We start from the raw sequence: 16,416 nt of genomic DNA on the forward strand, positions 1-16,416 counted from the left end.
TCCCCATTGTATCACTGGTGAAAGGGAAAGGGAGTCAGAATACATAGAGTAAGGAGAGAAAATGCAAACGTTTTAAAAAGTTTGTGGGGCAGACCATAAAAAAATTGGAAAGCTTTGGGAAGGAATATCATTTAAAGACAAGTATCTCCCTGCCCACCTGGGAGGGCGCGGGGGAAAAGCTCAGCCTGGGAACAGCAGCTTCTGGGGCCTCGAGTAGAGAACTGGGATGAAGGCTGAAGAAAATTCATTCAAAAAAGTTACAAGCCACTGCCTCATCCTTTCAGGGGGCGTGCACGCTCCCCCGAGGAAGGCCCACAGCACCTAATAAAACCATGCCAGAGACCCTGGGCTCTTTCTGGGCTGATCTTTCCCTCATAATGGCAGAGCACTAAGTGGGATGTCTGCCAGAAGCCAATTCCTCTATCAAGTTGACCTCTGCCTGTACAGCAGCTTGGAAATCTCACTCCTCGCCAACTCTCCGCCTTCTGCTGCTAGCCACCATCACTCAAAAGCCTGCTTCCCCAGACAAGTCATTTGTAAAAACCCACTGGACGGCAGTGGGATCAGGTCTTAAATCAGGCAGCTTCTGGGAGGTGCTAATTCAAAGGCTAGACAGTCAGGGTTCAGGGCACAGGATCTGAAGCAATTCCCCTGGGAAGGCAGAGCCTTGAGTGAACAGCTGGTACCGTACCTGGATTGCTTCCAGGTGCCTGGTGCAGACAATTAGCCTATGTGCTTAGAGGCCACTTCAGCAGCACCCCTGTCAGCAGCCACAGGTCCCATCAATCACGCTCGGGGGGCTGCTTATGTCTCCTCCGTCGGGTGGCTCGCCAGCTGCAGCGGAAGCGTGCGACGGAGGTTTTGTGAATCTGTCCCGCAATAACCAGTGGGAGGAAGGCGTATGAGTTCGGGCGTTTTAATAGTTGAGAAATCCCGAGGATAGCTGAGAAGTTTGTCTTGGAGCGGCAGTCACGTGGGTGGACATTGTCTCTGGTTAGGAAGCTACAGGAGGTAGTGATGTCCTGCTAAGGGCATCGGGTACCCTTATGTCAGCCGTCCATGTGAAGTGTTGATAGGGTCTCCTTCATTGCCATATCCAAGCACCTCAGTCTTCATCTTCGGAGCACCCTAGGGGTCGTGGAGAAGTGCTACTCTCCCCATTTTACTGACAGTGAACTGAGGCACAAAGGGGGAACTCAGACCCACAAAGGTAATGAGGTACCTCATTTCCTATTTTGTCCTCTACCTCCCATTTAAATCCATGGGATTTCTCCCTAAATAACTACATGGATCCAGGCCTAAGTGACTGGCCAAGAGAGAGTCTGAGGAAGAGCAATTTGAGCCCACGTCCTGTCTTTTGCCACTGCACTACCCACTGGCCCGTCCTTCTCCTGTGGTGGGATCAGGAAGGCGGAGAGCCCCTTCCTCCTGGCAAGACCAGGGGCCGCTGTAGACAACTTGGTGTTTTGTAACACCCCTCTCCCCAGCCAAGCTCTTACCCCTTGTGGGTTTCCTTGCCCATGGGAAGAGGTGGGATCTGGGCCTTTGGACAGACTGCGACATCGTGGAGCACGCACCTCCTGCAGCCGCTTACTCTTTCTGGCAGTACGTGCCACAGCCCGTAGATGTGCTCTTACACATCCTTGAACTCCAGACCCCGGTACACGGGAGACACGCGGCTAGACCTGAGCTGTAAGGAAGCCTGCGGATTTTGCGGTGGTTGTAACTGTATTATTTATTTATTCAATAAATGCCTCTCGCGGGAAGAAGGCAGGGGTTCCACCGAGCATGACAGCAGCAAGGGCTTCTGGAAGAAAAATTACCCACCCACCCTTTTTAATATGCAAATATTTATGCATGCATATGCCTTATATGAATATTCATATATTAGAAATACTACTGCTACTATGTGAATATATACAGTATATAATAGATGCATGCATGTATATAGGACTAGGGGACTAGACGAGAAAATATTACAGTTTTGTTTTTAAATGCATTGTTTATTTCAAGAATGGGCAATTCTTCCTTGGATCAATGCGGCATATCCTTTTTTCCAGTAGACAGTCCCCATTGGGCACAAGGGATTTTTATTAGCGGTTAGGAACAAGGTTTTCAGAAGCAGAAGAAACACTGGATATATTACTCTTTCCCTCTGTCTCCTCCTCTGGCTCTCCCCCCCAACTTTTTATTGGTGGCGTTCACAGGTTACTAACCACACCAATACATTTAACCTGTAGTCCAACTGTTAAAAAAGCAGCGAGACATTCAGACCATGCTTTCCCGTGCAATTTTTAAAGTGCTGCACTAAGGAAATGTACAGAAGAGCGAAGCTTTGCCTTTTATATATCCCAGCAGACCTCTGCACTTTCTAATAGACCTGTCTAAATCAACAAAGTATTCCCCAGCCGGGGCCAGGACTCAATGAGAATTGCTCTGAGGCAACTGATGCAGCCACAACTTTCCACTAGAAGTTAATGAACTTTTAAAAACATTTTTGAGCGTGATGTATGTGCAAGTCTTCTTAGTGTAGTGCAGTTAATATAATACACTCGTTTCCCTGGGGGACACCCAGTCGGAGCTGCCAGCTGGATGGTTATACTTGCAGTGTGCTTTTTAAAAAATTTCCTCTTTATCCCTCCTCCTCTGCTCTTGCTGGAGAAGCAAAAGCCAGGCAGGTTCAGCCTGTATGAATGAGACAGCTCCCAAGAGTTTGAAAGCCAAATGGCAGAGGAGAAAATCAGTATCTTAGAATAAACACCGAAGGACTCTTACTGATGTGTCTGCTTTGATCCGGCCCTGGATGTTACGGGAGCAGCTCAGTACCTGATGGGCGCACGCTTGTGCCTCTGCATACATGTGCGTAGATTCACCAATAGGAAAGTTAGAAGGGACCATTAGTCTGTGACAGACTAGATGTGTTCAGCATCACGCAGATTCCCTGCAACACATCCAAAGATGCACGATACACGAAATATTTTGAGCCTCAAATAAAACTAAGAAGAGTGACACAGGTACAAAATACCAGTGACCAGGTTCCCTGCCATGGCAGGGTATTAAGTGGAAGATTGGCCCCTCTAAAAACAGCCCTCCAAAGGTCCCCGCCAACCTGACCTGGGGGAAATTCCTTCCCAACTCCAAATTCAGCAGTCTGTAATCATGCATATCAAGTCATAGAAAATGAGGGTTGGAAGGGACCTGAGGAGGTCACATCCAGTCCAGCCCCCTGCTCAAAGCAGGTCTGTCCCCAACTAGATCATCACAACCAAGGCTTTGTCTAGCCAGGTCTTAAAAATCTCCATGGATGGAGATTGCACCACCTCTCTGGGTAACCTGATCCAGTGCTTTACTACCCCCCTCGTGAGAAGGTTTTTTCCTAATATCGACCTTAAACTTGCCTTGCTGCAACTTGGGATCACGTGAGCAAAGATGCAGAAGCCAGGCCCCTCATGGGTTTCCTAGCACCACCTCAAGACCCTGACCCATCTCTGCCTCTGCTTTACCTGTGGCTAACCTATGATGCTTCAGAAGATGACACCAACAACAAAAAATCCAGAAGCCAAAGTCTGCAGCAGGCAGGGGGAGACGGACCCCACAGGCAACCGGCTGAAGTCAGGAAGCCGGAGATTTGTTTCCGAGCGTCATCTTCGTGTGAGCTCCAGAACAGGCCCCTCCAAAAGGGTGAGGAGGGGAACTCCAACCAGGCATCAAGGTAGGAAAGCCCTGCCCTAGCCAACCAGTCCCCCTCCAGCCCCCTCGTTGTCACTGGGCAAAGACTTTCTCTTAGGCCTCTCCTGGAGCTCTTAACCCCTAGACTGTCCACCTGAAACTGGTTTTAAGCACACTTTAGGAGGCTTAAAGTTGTGCCGCAGCACTAAGTTTATCTCCAACGCATGCTACCCAGCTTGTGTTGTGTTAACGTGTGGCCACTCCCCACAGATGAGCGGCCCCAGTTGCAGTCCTCCAGCATCCCAGGATTCAGCATTTTCTTCCTCACCGTCCTGCTCTGTGTGGACAAACTTTCTACCCCCTGAACTCTACTGCCCAGGGGGTGGTTCTGGCAGAAGTCAGCCCTCCCCTCCCATGCCTGGGGGTGTGATCTTCCCACCCTCAAGGGTGAAGCCCCTTCCAAACAGCCCGCAGAGCACATGCCAGTTAGCCGGGTCTCTGGGCACATACGGGTCCAGGAGCAGGGACTAATGGGAAGGACAAGGTGAGAGCCCGATTGGGTCCCCATGAGCTGAGGCTTCCTCCCTGGGGCAAGGATATTAGCTCCTCCAAAAGCACCTTCCCTCACAACTCCCCCCTCCCAGCCACCCCAGGAACCATGACCACCACCCCTTATACCCCAATCCAAAATCCCAATTTATTAAAATATGAGACCTTCTTTCATTTACTTCCTCTTTATTTCTATTTACATTGTTTGCTTACTTTTTATTTTATCCTTCCTTCATCTCGCCATGCTCCCCTCACCCCCATTTCCTTTCCACCTCCTTTTTCATTCCCACCCCCACCTCATTAACTCTCTGCCTCCCTGCTTCATGTTCCCGCCCCAGCCCATTTCTCACCTCCCGCTCCCCCCGGCTGCAGCAGGGCTAGAAGCCTGCCCCATCCCACCAGCCCTGTAACAACAACGCACAGCTGTGGCTCCTAGTCCTACCCTGTTCACCAGGCCTCTCATGGCAAGTCACAGCTGTGCAAGCGGGGGACAGTCAGCAAAGGTTTCTAGCCTGAAGGTGTGCCTGCTCCAAACTTGAGCTAGCACTAACACCGATGAGGGTCTGAGCAGTTCAAAGTGCAACTTGTAATGCGGCCCTAACTGTATTGGAGCCTCTTTTCGGAAAGTTCTCTGATCTCCCATCAAATGATTTTGAGTTCACCTCCTCCCCTCCTGTCCTGTTCCATCCTTTAATCTCTCCTGTTGCTAGAAAACTTGCACCTTACTTTGAGGTTGAGTTTCCCTAGCTTCCATCTCCAGGTGCTGGACCTTGTTATACCTTTGTCCTGGACCTTGTTATACCTTTATACCACCAGAACCTGGTGAGCCAGTCTCCTCTCAGCTTCACCTTGACAAGACAAATAAGTTAAGCTCTATAAAGTACATGTTGCACTTCTCCAACCTCTCCCTGGACCACTTCTGTGACCCATGTTTAACCACACTCCAGTATTCCCTCATCCTTCTTGCAGGGTAGACCCCAGAATTAAAAACACCAGTCTAGCAGTAGCCTGACCAATACTATATGCAGAGACAGTGCCACATTCCTGCTTCTAGTCGGTCCTCCCCTTTCAGTACAGTTGGGGACTGCAGTGGTTATTTTTTACCACATTGTGGTGCGAACTGACTGACTTGAAGTGGTTTTACAAGGTGACCCCTAAACCTTGCAAGTCAAGCCTCCCCAAGACAAAGCTTCCCAGCCAGTAAGCACAGCCCACATCCTCCTCTCCCACATGTGCTGCCTTCCTTCTAGCGTGCTAAAATGCATGGGGTTGAACTTTGACCGTTCAAGCAAGCAATCCATATCTCTCTGTCTCAATAACTCATCATCCTCAGGGCTGATTATAGAGCCAATCTGTACATCATCCACAAACTGCACTAACAAAGAGTCTATGCCATGGCCTAAAATCATTTATAAAAAATATTACAGAGAAGTCAACCATGAAGCAATCTCTGGAGAAAAAACAGGGGACTCTTCAGTAAACTAGATCACAAAAAGGCATCTGATAAGAAGTGGAAACTTGGATAAATAACTAGGGTAGAATATAAAAGCATTGCTCAGGCATGCCTGGATGACATCAGGAAGGCCCAAGTGGGACTGGAGTTGCAGCTAGCAAGGGATGTGAAGGGTAATAAGAAGGGTTTCTACAAGTACATCAGTAGGAAAAGGAGGATGAGGGAAAGCGCAGGTCCCTTACTGAATGAGGGCGTCAACCTTGTGACAGAGGCTGAAGAAAAGGCTGAAGTGCTCAATGCCTTTTTTGCTTTAGTCTTCACAGGCAAGGACAGCTCCCAGACTACTGCACCAGGCAGCACAGTTTGGGAAAAAGGTGAGCAGCCAACAGTGGTGAAAGGACAAGTTAGGGACTACTTAGTCCATGGGGCCAGATGAGATGCACCCAAGGATGCTGAGGGCATTGGCTGATGTGATTGCAGAGCCACTGGCCATCATCTTTGAAAACTCATGGTAATCAGGAGAGGTCCCAGGTGACTGGAAAAGAGCAAACATAATGTCCATATTTAAGAAAGGAAAAGAGGAGGAACCAGGGAACTACAGACCAGTCAGCTTCACTTCAGTCCCTGGGAAAATCATGAAGCAAATCCTCAAGAAATCCATCTCAAACCACTTGGAGGAGAAGAAGGTGATTAGGAACAGTCAGCATTGGATTCACCAAGGGCAAGGCATGCCTGACCTATCTGATTGCCTCCTGTGATGAGGTGACTGGCTCTGTGGATGTGGGGAGACTGGTGGATGTGGTGTACCTTGATTTTAGCAAGGCTTTTGATCTGGACTCCCACAGCACTCTTGCAGGAAAGCTAAGGAAGTATGGGCTGGATGGTGGCTAGAAAACTGGCTGAAGATTCGGGCTCAGAGAGTAGTAATCAGTGGCTGGATGTCTAGTTGGCAGCCAGTACCACGTGGGGTCAGTCCTGGGGCCAGTTCTGTTCAATGTCTTCATCAACAACCTGGAAGATGAGACGGAGTGCACCCTTAGCAAGTTTGCAGAGGACACCAAGCCGGGGGGTGTAGTAGATACGCTAGAGGGTAGGGTTAGGATTCAGAATGACCTAGACAAATTGGAGGATTGGGCCAAGGACAAGTGCAAAGTCCTGCACTTAGGACAGAGCAATCCCATGCACCAGTACAGGCTGGGGGCTGACTGGCTGGGCAGCAGCGCTGCAGAAAAGGACCTGGGGGTTACACTGGACAGTAAGCTGAATATAAGCCAGCAGTGTGCCCTTGTTGCCAAGAAGGCTAATGGCATACCAGGCTGCAGTGGTAGGTGTGTTGCCAGCAGGCCAAGGGAAGTGATTATTCCCCTCTATTCAGCACTGGTGAGGCCACATTTGGAGTACTGTATTCAGTTTTGGGCCCCGCACTACAGAAAGGATGTGGACACACTGGGTAGAGTCCAGTGGGGGGGCAACAAAAATGGTGACGAGGGCTAGGGAGCATGACTTATGATGAAAGACTGAGGGAACTGGGCTTATTTAGTCTGGAGAAGAGAAGACTGAGGTGGGATTTAATAGCAGCCTTCAACTACCTAAAACGGTGTTCGAAAGAGGATGGAGCTGGACTGTTTTCAGTGGTGGCAGATGACAGAACAAGGAGCAATGGGCTGAAGTTGCAGCAAGGGAAGTTTAGGCTAGATATTAGGAAAAAATTTCTCATTAGGAGGGTAGTAAATCACTGGTACAAGTTACCCAGAGAGGTTGTGGAGTTTCCATCCTTGGAAGTTTTTAAGACCCAGCTAGACAAAACCTTAGCTGGGATGATCTAGTTGGGGCTGGTCCTGCTTTGAGCAGGGGGCTGGACTAGAAGTGACCTCCTGAGGTCCCTGCCAGCCCACATTTTCTATGATTCTGTGAGAACCCCACCAGAAACAATCCTACTCATTGCTGATTCCCCATTAGCAGCAACATTTTGAAATCTATCAATGAACAAATGTTTAACCCATTTAATTGCCCTGTTAATTCCTCAGTATACAAGCTCTTCATTCAACATGCCAGGCAGTACTAAGTCAAATTCCTTGAATGAGTCCAGGAATATACAAGGAGTGCCCAGGTAAGAAACAGGGGTCCAAACAGTCTCCCAAATCGGGCGGTGGCACACGCAACTAGGCAGGGCCTTGAATGCCTATATACCAAAGCTCATAGTGTAGGGAATAAACAGGAGGAACTAGCCCTCAGAATAGCCAGTTCAGACCCACACACAACAAAGCTTACAGAAACATGGTGGGATTCATCCCATGACAGGGCAGTTAGCATTAGGGGCTATAAGCTTTACAGGCAGGATAGAGAAGGAAGGAAAGGTGGGGTGTGGCGCTGTATGTCAGGGAGCAATACACATCCTCTGCCAGCAAAATGGCTGAAGTGCTCTGGGTCAAGATACAAGGGGGCCGTGAGGAGAGGGATCTAATGATGGGGGTCTACTACAGACCCCCCAACCAAGGGGAGGAGCTGGACCGGGAATTTTCAGGCCAGCTTGCAGAGGCACTTAAGGCAAGGGATGTAGTTGTCATGGGAGACTTAAATTACCCGGACATCTTCTGGGAGGAACAGTCAGCCAGGTCAGACTGTTCCAGGAAGTTCCTGGCTGAGATACAGGACCTCCACTTAATTCAGGAGGTGCACAGTCCTACCACAGGAAATGCCCTGTTGGACCTGGTCCTGGCCACAGGCAACCACCTGGGTGATAGCGATAATCGCTTGCTGGAATTCACCATCCAGTGTAGGGTGTCAAGGGCCTGCAGCAAGGCGGTAGCCCTAGACTTCAAGAGGGCCAACTTCAACAAGCTGAGGAGATTAGTGGGAGAGGCACTAGGGTTCCCGAGAGCAGGGGAGCTCAGTGCCCAAGATGAGTGGTTGTTCCTTAAGGAGATGATACTCAGGGCCCAAGGGGTGACCATCCCAACAAAAAGCAAGGGGGGCAGGAGTGCCCAAAAGCCCCCCTGGCTCACCAAGAGTGTACAGGAACACCTGATTGCCAAAAAGGCGGTGTGCAACTGGTGGAAGGGGGGTGCTATCTCCAAAGAGGAGTATACCTCCTCTGCTTGGGCGTTTGTGGGGGCTGTCAGGAAAGCTAAGGCAGACATAGAGCTAGGACTAGCATCCAATATCAAAGATAATAAAAAGTCCTTTTTCAAATATAGAGGGAGGATGAAGAAAGCACCAGGATATGTGGGGCCCCTGCAAGATCCTCTGGGCAATCTGGTGGTTCCACCAGAGCAGAAAGCGGACCTCTTTAACCAATTCTTCACCGCCGTTTTCTTGGGCAGAGACCGGGACTTCCCCATCATGATGCAAGATGGACTTGAGGGGAACGTCTCCAGACTTCAGGTTGGGGAGGATCAGGTTAGAGAGCTTCTGGAGGGGCTGGATGTGTTCAAAACAGCAGGTCCAGATGCTCTCCACCCCAGGGTGTTGAGGGAGCTAGCTGGGGTTATTGCAGGGCCCTTGGCACAGCTTTACGAGCGCGCATGGTGCTCGGGCCAGGTGCCAGATGATTGGAATATAGCCAGCGTGGTCCCCATCTTTTTAAAAGGGAGGAGGGAGGACCCGAGCAACTATAGGCCCATCAGTCTAACCTCAGTCCTAGGGAAACTCTTTGAGAAGATCATCATGGAGCACATCTGTGATGGGGCAGCCTCAGAGATGATGCTCAAGGACAACCAGCATGGTTTTATTAGGGGCAAGTCATGTCAGACCAACCTGATTGCCTTGTATGATCAGGTCACAAAGGCATTGGATGCAGGTGTCGCCGTGGATGTAGTCTTTCTGGACTTCAGCAAGGCCTTTGACACTGTCTCCCACCCCATCCTCATTAAGAACTTGGGTGACTGCAGCATTGATGCCTACACAGTCAGATGGATTGCAGATTGGCTCAAGGGTCGTATTCAGAGGGTGGTGGTGGATGGGTCGTATTCAACCTGGGGAGAAGTGGGCAGCGGAGTCCCCCAGGGCTCGGTCCTTGGGCCTGCGCTGTTCAATCTCTTTATCAGCAATTTGAACGATGGGGTGAAAAGCAACCTGTTTAAATTCGCTGATGATACCAAAATTTGGGGTGAGGTGAGCACACTAGTAGGGAGGGAAATACTGCAGCAAGACCTGGACAGGATACAGGGGTGGGCTAACAAAAACTGGATGGGCTTCAATACTGACAAGCGCAGGGTGCTGCACTTGGGCAGTAGTAACCAGCAGCACACTTATAAGATGGGAAACTCCTTTCTTGAGAGCACGGAGGCAGAAAGGGATCTTGGAGTCATTACTGACTCCAAGATGAGCCTGGGCCGACAATGTGAGGTCATGGTTAGCAGGGCTAACCGGACCTTGTCATGAATCCACAGATGCATCTCAAGCAGGGCCAAGGAGGTGATCCTCCCCCTCGATGCAGCACTGGTCAGGCCACAGCTGGAGTACTGTGTCCAGTTCTGGGCACCGCACTTCAGGAGGGATGTGGGCAACATGGAGAGGGTCCAGAGGAGGCCACTCGTATGATCAGGGGACAACAGGGCAGGCCCTACGAGGAGAGACTGCGGGACCTGAACCTGTCCAACCTCCACAAGAGAAGGCTGAGGGGGGACCTGGTGACAGCCTATAAACTCACTAGGGGGGACCAGAAGGGTTTGGGTGAAACCTTGTTTCCCCTAGCGCCCCTGGCATAACAAGGAATAATGAACACAAGTTGTTGGAGAGGAGGTTTAGATCAGACATCTGTAAGAACTACTTCACGGTTAGGGCAGCTAGGATCTGGAACCAACTTCCAAGGGAAGTGGTGCTGGCTCCTACCCTGGGGGTCTTTAAGAGGAGGCTTAATGCCTACCTAGCTGGGATCATTTGAGCCCCGTTTTTTCTCCTGCCCTGGCAGGGGGTTGGGCTTCAAGATCTACAAGGTCCCTTCCGACCCTACAACTATGATTCTATGAATATTGTAACTGCACAATTGCCTTCATCAGCCAAAGCCAGTGGCGATGCATAGGGGGTACACCAGGGTACATGTGTACCCCCTGAGAGCGCCAGTGCACCCCCTGACCAACCGTGCTTGCCACTTAGGCTAAGGGCAGGGGAGGCGGGCGGGCGCGCTAGTGCCCCCTTTACAAGCACCAGCCTATAGCTGCAGCCGCTCCCAGAAGTGCCTGCAGCCACTCCTGGAAGCAGCTGCAGCGATTGGCTGCAGCAATCAGCCATGGGGGAACTCCCCCCCAGGCAGCGAGATCAGCTGCAGGGGGTTGGGGGGGCATGTGCTCCCCCAACTGAGGTGGCACCAGTTGCCCATGGCCAAAGCTGTAATTCCAAGAAAAGAATCATCAATCTGACTGTGGTCTGCTCTGATCGTGCAGAGGTTTCTCTATTTATGACCATGAAAGTTGTATAAATATTTAGCAGGAAAAACTAGGAGGGAGGCTGAAGTCAGCAGTGGAAACACAAGAAAAGGGGGGCCTGGGTTAGTTACTTGCAACTGCCCTTAGTAAACTTGCTGGTTTGGAAATTACGTTTCACATTTTATTAGTTTCAAAATGTAATCATGGTGCCAAAAATGGTCCCTTTAAAAGTGCCCAGTAAAGGAACTTGTATTAAGGGGCTGTTTTATTTGTTCAATACTAACTATTTTATGATGGACCAGCAAAACAATTCTCCAGCGACTCTCCAAGAAGGAAATGTGTCCCATACATTGCATTTTGGAAAAGTGTGCACACACTCACTCCTTCTGAAACAACAAACAGATAAAGAACACAAGCCGGTGATGGGCAGGATAGTCTGTCTTTCCCACACTCTCAATACCCTGCTCACAGCTACACCCACCTTTCTAGCAGCCTCCAGTCAGACTAACAGAAGCATGCCCCTTTTTCTGGCTCCTGCTATATTTCTTATGGAACATACATAAAATCCGATATTGTGAATTCATGAATTTTTCATTGAAAAAAAGAAGCCTCTACTGGGAAATATTACTGCTTGATATATCATTTTCCAGCAATATTTTGGCATTTATAATTTAATAAATTACATGATTTGCACTTTAATTAAAAATGAATAATGGAAGTATTTTGTCTGGCCAACATCCAATAACTTTTAAATGTGCAACAACAACATTTTTAAATGAAATACTTAATCTTATTTGGTCTTTTGAGTTGGTTTCTTTTCTGTTTATCAGCTGTCTCCCTTGAGCAAGAACAAAGCCTACAAAAGGAACTCAACAGCAAGAGTTGGATATTTAAAACAAACAAAAAACCTCTCATCTCTTATGGGATTTGCAGACAGGGATGAATGCAGCCATACCTGACCAGGAAGAAGCTTGCACCAAAGAGTTAAGCAAGGTTATTACAACCAGCACTGCTTGCTTTGGTGCCATATGGCTCTAATAATCACATTGTTAGAAAAGCAGCTGTTGGGAGGAGTATTATTACAACACTGGAAATACCAGTTACCTGCATCAGCAACCCAGCTTCTCCTACAAGTGACTGTAGGAAAAAAAAATCCAGGCCCTTTCACACTTCTGGCTGCTATTCTGTTTATATTCTGGGTGTAGAATTTCAGCTCTGTTAAAGAAGAAGGGGTTGAATAGTAGTGTGAAATGCAAGGAACCAAACCTTAATGCCAAGCTGTACAGCTGGCACGGATGCAAAATCATGCTGAGGATATATAGAAGTGGGTGGGAGGGCAGAATTTTTGTTAGCGAAACGTTTGACGCTGACATTAGATTGAAGATGCAAGGGATGGTTGAAGTCAGCCGATCAGAAAGATTTCTCTGTCTGTCTGTGTCTGTCGCTCACGTATGCACACATATGCGTGCATGCAGACACACACACACGATTTACTACAATAAAGTGAAAGGGAAAAAAGTATCTCTAGTAGTTACGATATACATCTCCCGTGAGACTCTTGGGAACAGAACTCAACTGTACCAAAAAACTTCATGGGTTTTGGGCCCATCTCTTCTACGCCTTGCTTTGCCCACCTCAGGAAGGTTGTGAAGTCCACTTGTTGCATTACAGAATACCCTCCAAAATACAACTATTTACTTGTTCGGCACGTAACCAATTGAGTACAATAGAGTCTAGAGATCCAGGTATGACAAGCCAGTGTCCTGGTAGGTTACTGTACAGACATGCAGTTTAACTGTCCCTGAACTAGAGAGTTTTTATAGTCAAGCTGGGCATGTCAACACATGCATGAAGGCATTTTTCCTCATATGCATTAAATTTAGTACCTCCACTGTGAGGTACTAAAGGAATGCACATTATGCTGCCTTAATGCACAGTAATGAATATGCACGGTGTTTAAGTGACAATGCACAGTAGCCTATTTTACTGCTCATTTGCGTAATGGCATAGTTTTTGATATGGCACTACAGGGTGCATGGATGTGAGCAAGGAGGCTACTGTAATTACAGTGTGTTGGAGCGACTCGATTAATCGAGTCTGTCGGAAAGTGGTAATTACCGTACTCCAGCAGCCTCCCATATCTCATGCATCAGCATCCCTGTGCTTCAAAATGGCAGTAGAGGCATTTGAACTAAAGATCAACTGAGCTTTAGTTCAAGTGCCCCCACCACCGTTTTGAAGCACAGGGATGCTGATACATGAGACTGCAGCGCTTCAATAAGAGTAGCTCTCAGACCCACTCTAATTAAAGCACCCTCCCCACCGTACCCCCCGGACCATATGTAAAAGTGCCTATAATGCGCAGTAAAATAGGCTACTGCGCATTAAAGTGCAAGTGTAGATGGGCCCGTTGTGACCTAAACCCAACTCTCCAGAGTTCTAGGCCCACCCCGAAACCATAAAACCAACCTGCCTCAAGATAGGCTTGGTTTACTGTCACCTCACCCTAGAGCTCACTCTCCATATTTGATTGCCTTGACCGTCTGGTACACGGGTTGTCACTGAGAACAAACACTTTGAGGCAGGGGCACTTTTTAGTAGCACCTGGCATGTTGGGACTCTGATCCTTGACTGAAGCTTTCAGGTGCTGCCATGCAAAAAACACTAAATCACAACTTTTTAACAATTCTAAACTGTTCAAAAATCAGGAGTAATAGGGCAGAATGGCATTAATCATTATTAGTAGCCATTGCTTCTATAGGATGTAGCTGGGGAATTATAGAAGGTCCATAGATGGGACAGCAAGTCCATATCATACAAAATTGCTGAAAGGGTAAAATTAATAGGAGATCTAGTGTCACCTACAGGTGAGCATGGGTTTTATGGTGGTCCTCTCCATCCCTGAGCCACAGAGGATGGGAGTTTGGCACAGTGTTCACAGCTGGTGAGCTCTGTGTCTTGGTTTGCAAGGTTAATTGAGACTCTGTGTCTTCACCGGTCTCTCTGAGTAGCCCCTCTTAGGCCTCATGAGTCTATGCCCCTCTTGAGGTGAAACTTGTGATTCCCTAACACTTATACAATGTCTTGGATGGCCCTACGCTGTGGGTGAAGCAGACCCACTCCAGCAGTCCAGGAAAGCAGTTCTTTCCTTTTGGAGCAGATCACCTCCTTCAGCCAAAGTCCTATGCAGTCTGAAGAGCAGAAACAAAGCAAAATAAGAGAAAGTTTAGGAAAAATGATAACAGTCTGTCCCCTAACTCATTCCCCACCCATGAAGGGACCTTAGAAAGGCCTAGCTTCTTCCGACCCTTCAGGATCTGTCTGGCTCAAAAAAAGTGTTAATTCTTTACAGGCCTTTTAATCCATTGGTTGCCAGTAGTGAAAAAATAAGCTGTCTAAATTTGGATGCAGCCCATAAGGTAATCTAGGATTGCCACAAATGAATAGCATGAGCATGTCCTCTCCACCATCCTAAAAAGTTTAGCAGGAGTCTTATCTTGCATTAGTAATCCCTTTTCTATTCATTTCCCAGCCAATCTGCCATTAATTTAAGTCAACCTACTTACACAGGAACATCCCATACAACATGTGCCAACATAAACTATTAAAAAATTAAGACACACCAGTCCCACCACCCTCCCACTACCTTGTTTAGCTCAAGCTGTGGGCTTTCATGCTTTTCATTCTGGAGATCCCCTGTTCAATTTCTGCACTGGCCAAGACAGAGCTCAGCAATTATCAGTGATAATACTGGAGCTAAACCAATTGAAAAGCATATTTGAGAGCATTTTATGAGCTGCTGAACAGACATTTGCTCTATGTTCATACCCCCTTTTATTCTCCTGCTAGGAACACAGGCAAAGGTTTGTTCATTCATGAAATCATAGGTACACAGCAGAGATTATTTAAACCACAAGAGATAAATTAATTTGGGAGTTTAATGAAATGCATTTTGGCCAGAAGCAGGCTATAAAGACTGTGGCATTGCCAACTCCCACAACTTTTTTGTGTATTTTTTTAAGCCCCAGGTCCTGAAATCAAGGGATTTCATAAGACTTACAGCCAGCCTTTTTTTTTCCTTAAATGTTTCCAGCCCTTGCTGTTCTAGGAAAAAAGCTTCATATTTTCAGGCCAGTGCACACAAAAGCTTCAGAAAGGAGAAATCAAACAGAAAGAAACCCCTGTGTGTGTTTTCTTTTTAAAATTTCCAAAAATGTAAGCAAAACTCAAGATTTTAGTGTCTGACTTGTGATTATTGAGCGCTTAAGGTTAGCAATATTGAGACTGGATAATCTAATCTCACTCAGATGATCAATTATAGGACACAAATATCAGATGCCAAATGAAATAATTGCCAGGACTAGGTTTTCAAAAAACAATCTGAAATTGGTGCAGAAAGATTACTCTCTGGAATATTCCAGTCCATTCACAGATCAAGGAGAAAACAAGGGAAAACTCACCAAATAAAATGTATTACAAGTTTCCCAGTTCCACTTATTAGTAGACCTGGCTGGAACATTTTGGACAAGACAGAATTCCTGCGAAACGGGCTGTTCTGGGGCCAGAAGGTTTTTAAACAGATGAGTTGGCTTGGTGTCAAGGGAGGCTTCATCAGAAAGCAGGGCTTCTTTGATTCAGGAGGAGATGAGAGATTCTCATGCTACACCATCAGTACAGGCGCCGGCCTGTGGGACAGGGGGTTGACTCAAAGCAGAGTATTTCACCAGGCAGAGCAAAACTGGTTTCTCCCATGTTTCCCAGCAAGACCCCGAACCACCGGGGCACAGCACCACACACACCTGTAGACAACACATCCATAGACTCAGGATCTTATCATTACTGCACACCCCCTGGAGAAACTGCACTGGTGCAGACAAGGAAAGGCTCGATTTATGCCAGCCACACACTGCTTTGTTTCTAGTGGAAGTGAAACAGTGGTAGTGAACCAGCATCTGGATTTCCCAGAAAAGACATGACCTCAAAGGAGGATCTCTCAGTGCTAATGGTTGACAAATGCTGCCATTTAAGGCCCTCCACTGCGTTTAATTTTATGAAGGGTCTAGTAAAAAGCAGTTGGTTAATGAGCTAACGTTCATGCATCCCACTGAAAACATAGATGGGTTACAGAAGTGCTAAGTGTCAATTATTGATCAACCCTCCCACTTAACACCACCCTCCGAACACAGAAACAAGAGGTCACATGATAAAGTTAAAGGCAACTGGAATTAACTGCCGGCAAAGGCACCGGCAGTGAAATCCGGAGTCATAGTTTCATAGTTTCATAGTTTCTAGGGTCAGAAGGGACCTGAGCAGATCATCTAGTCCGACCCCCTGCCATGGCAGGAAAGAGTACTGGGGTCAAATGACCCCAGCAAGGTG

This window comes from Crocodylus siamensis, chromosome 5, assembly GCF_052110815.1.
Source record: "Crocodylus siamensis isolate JL-2025a chromosome 5, ASM5211081v1, whole genome shotgun sequence".
NCBI lineage: Eukaryota > Metazoa > Chordata > Crocodylia > Crocodylidae > Crocodylus > Crocodylus siamensis.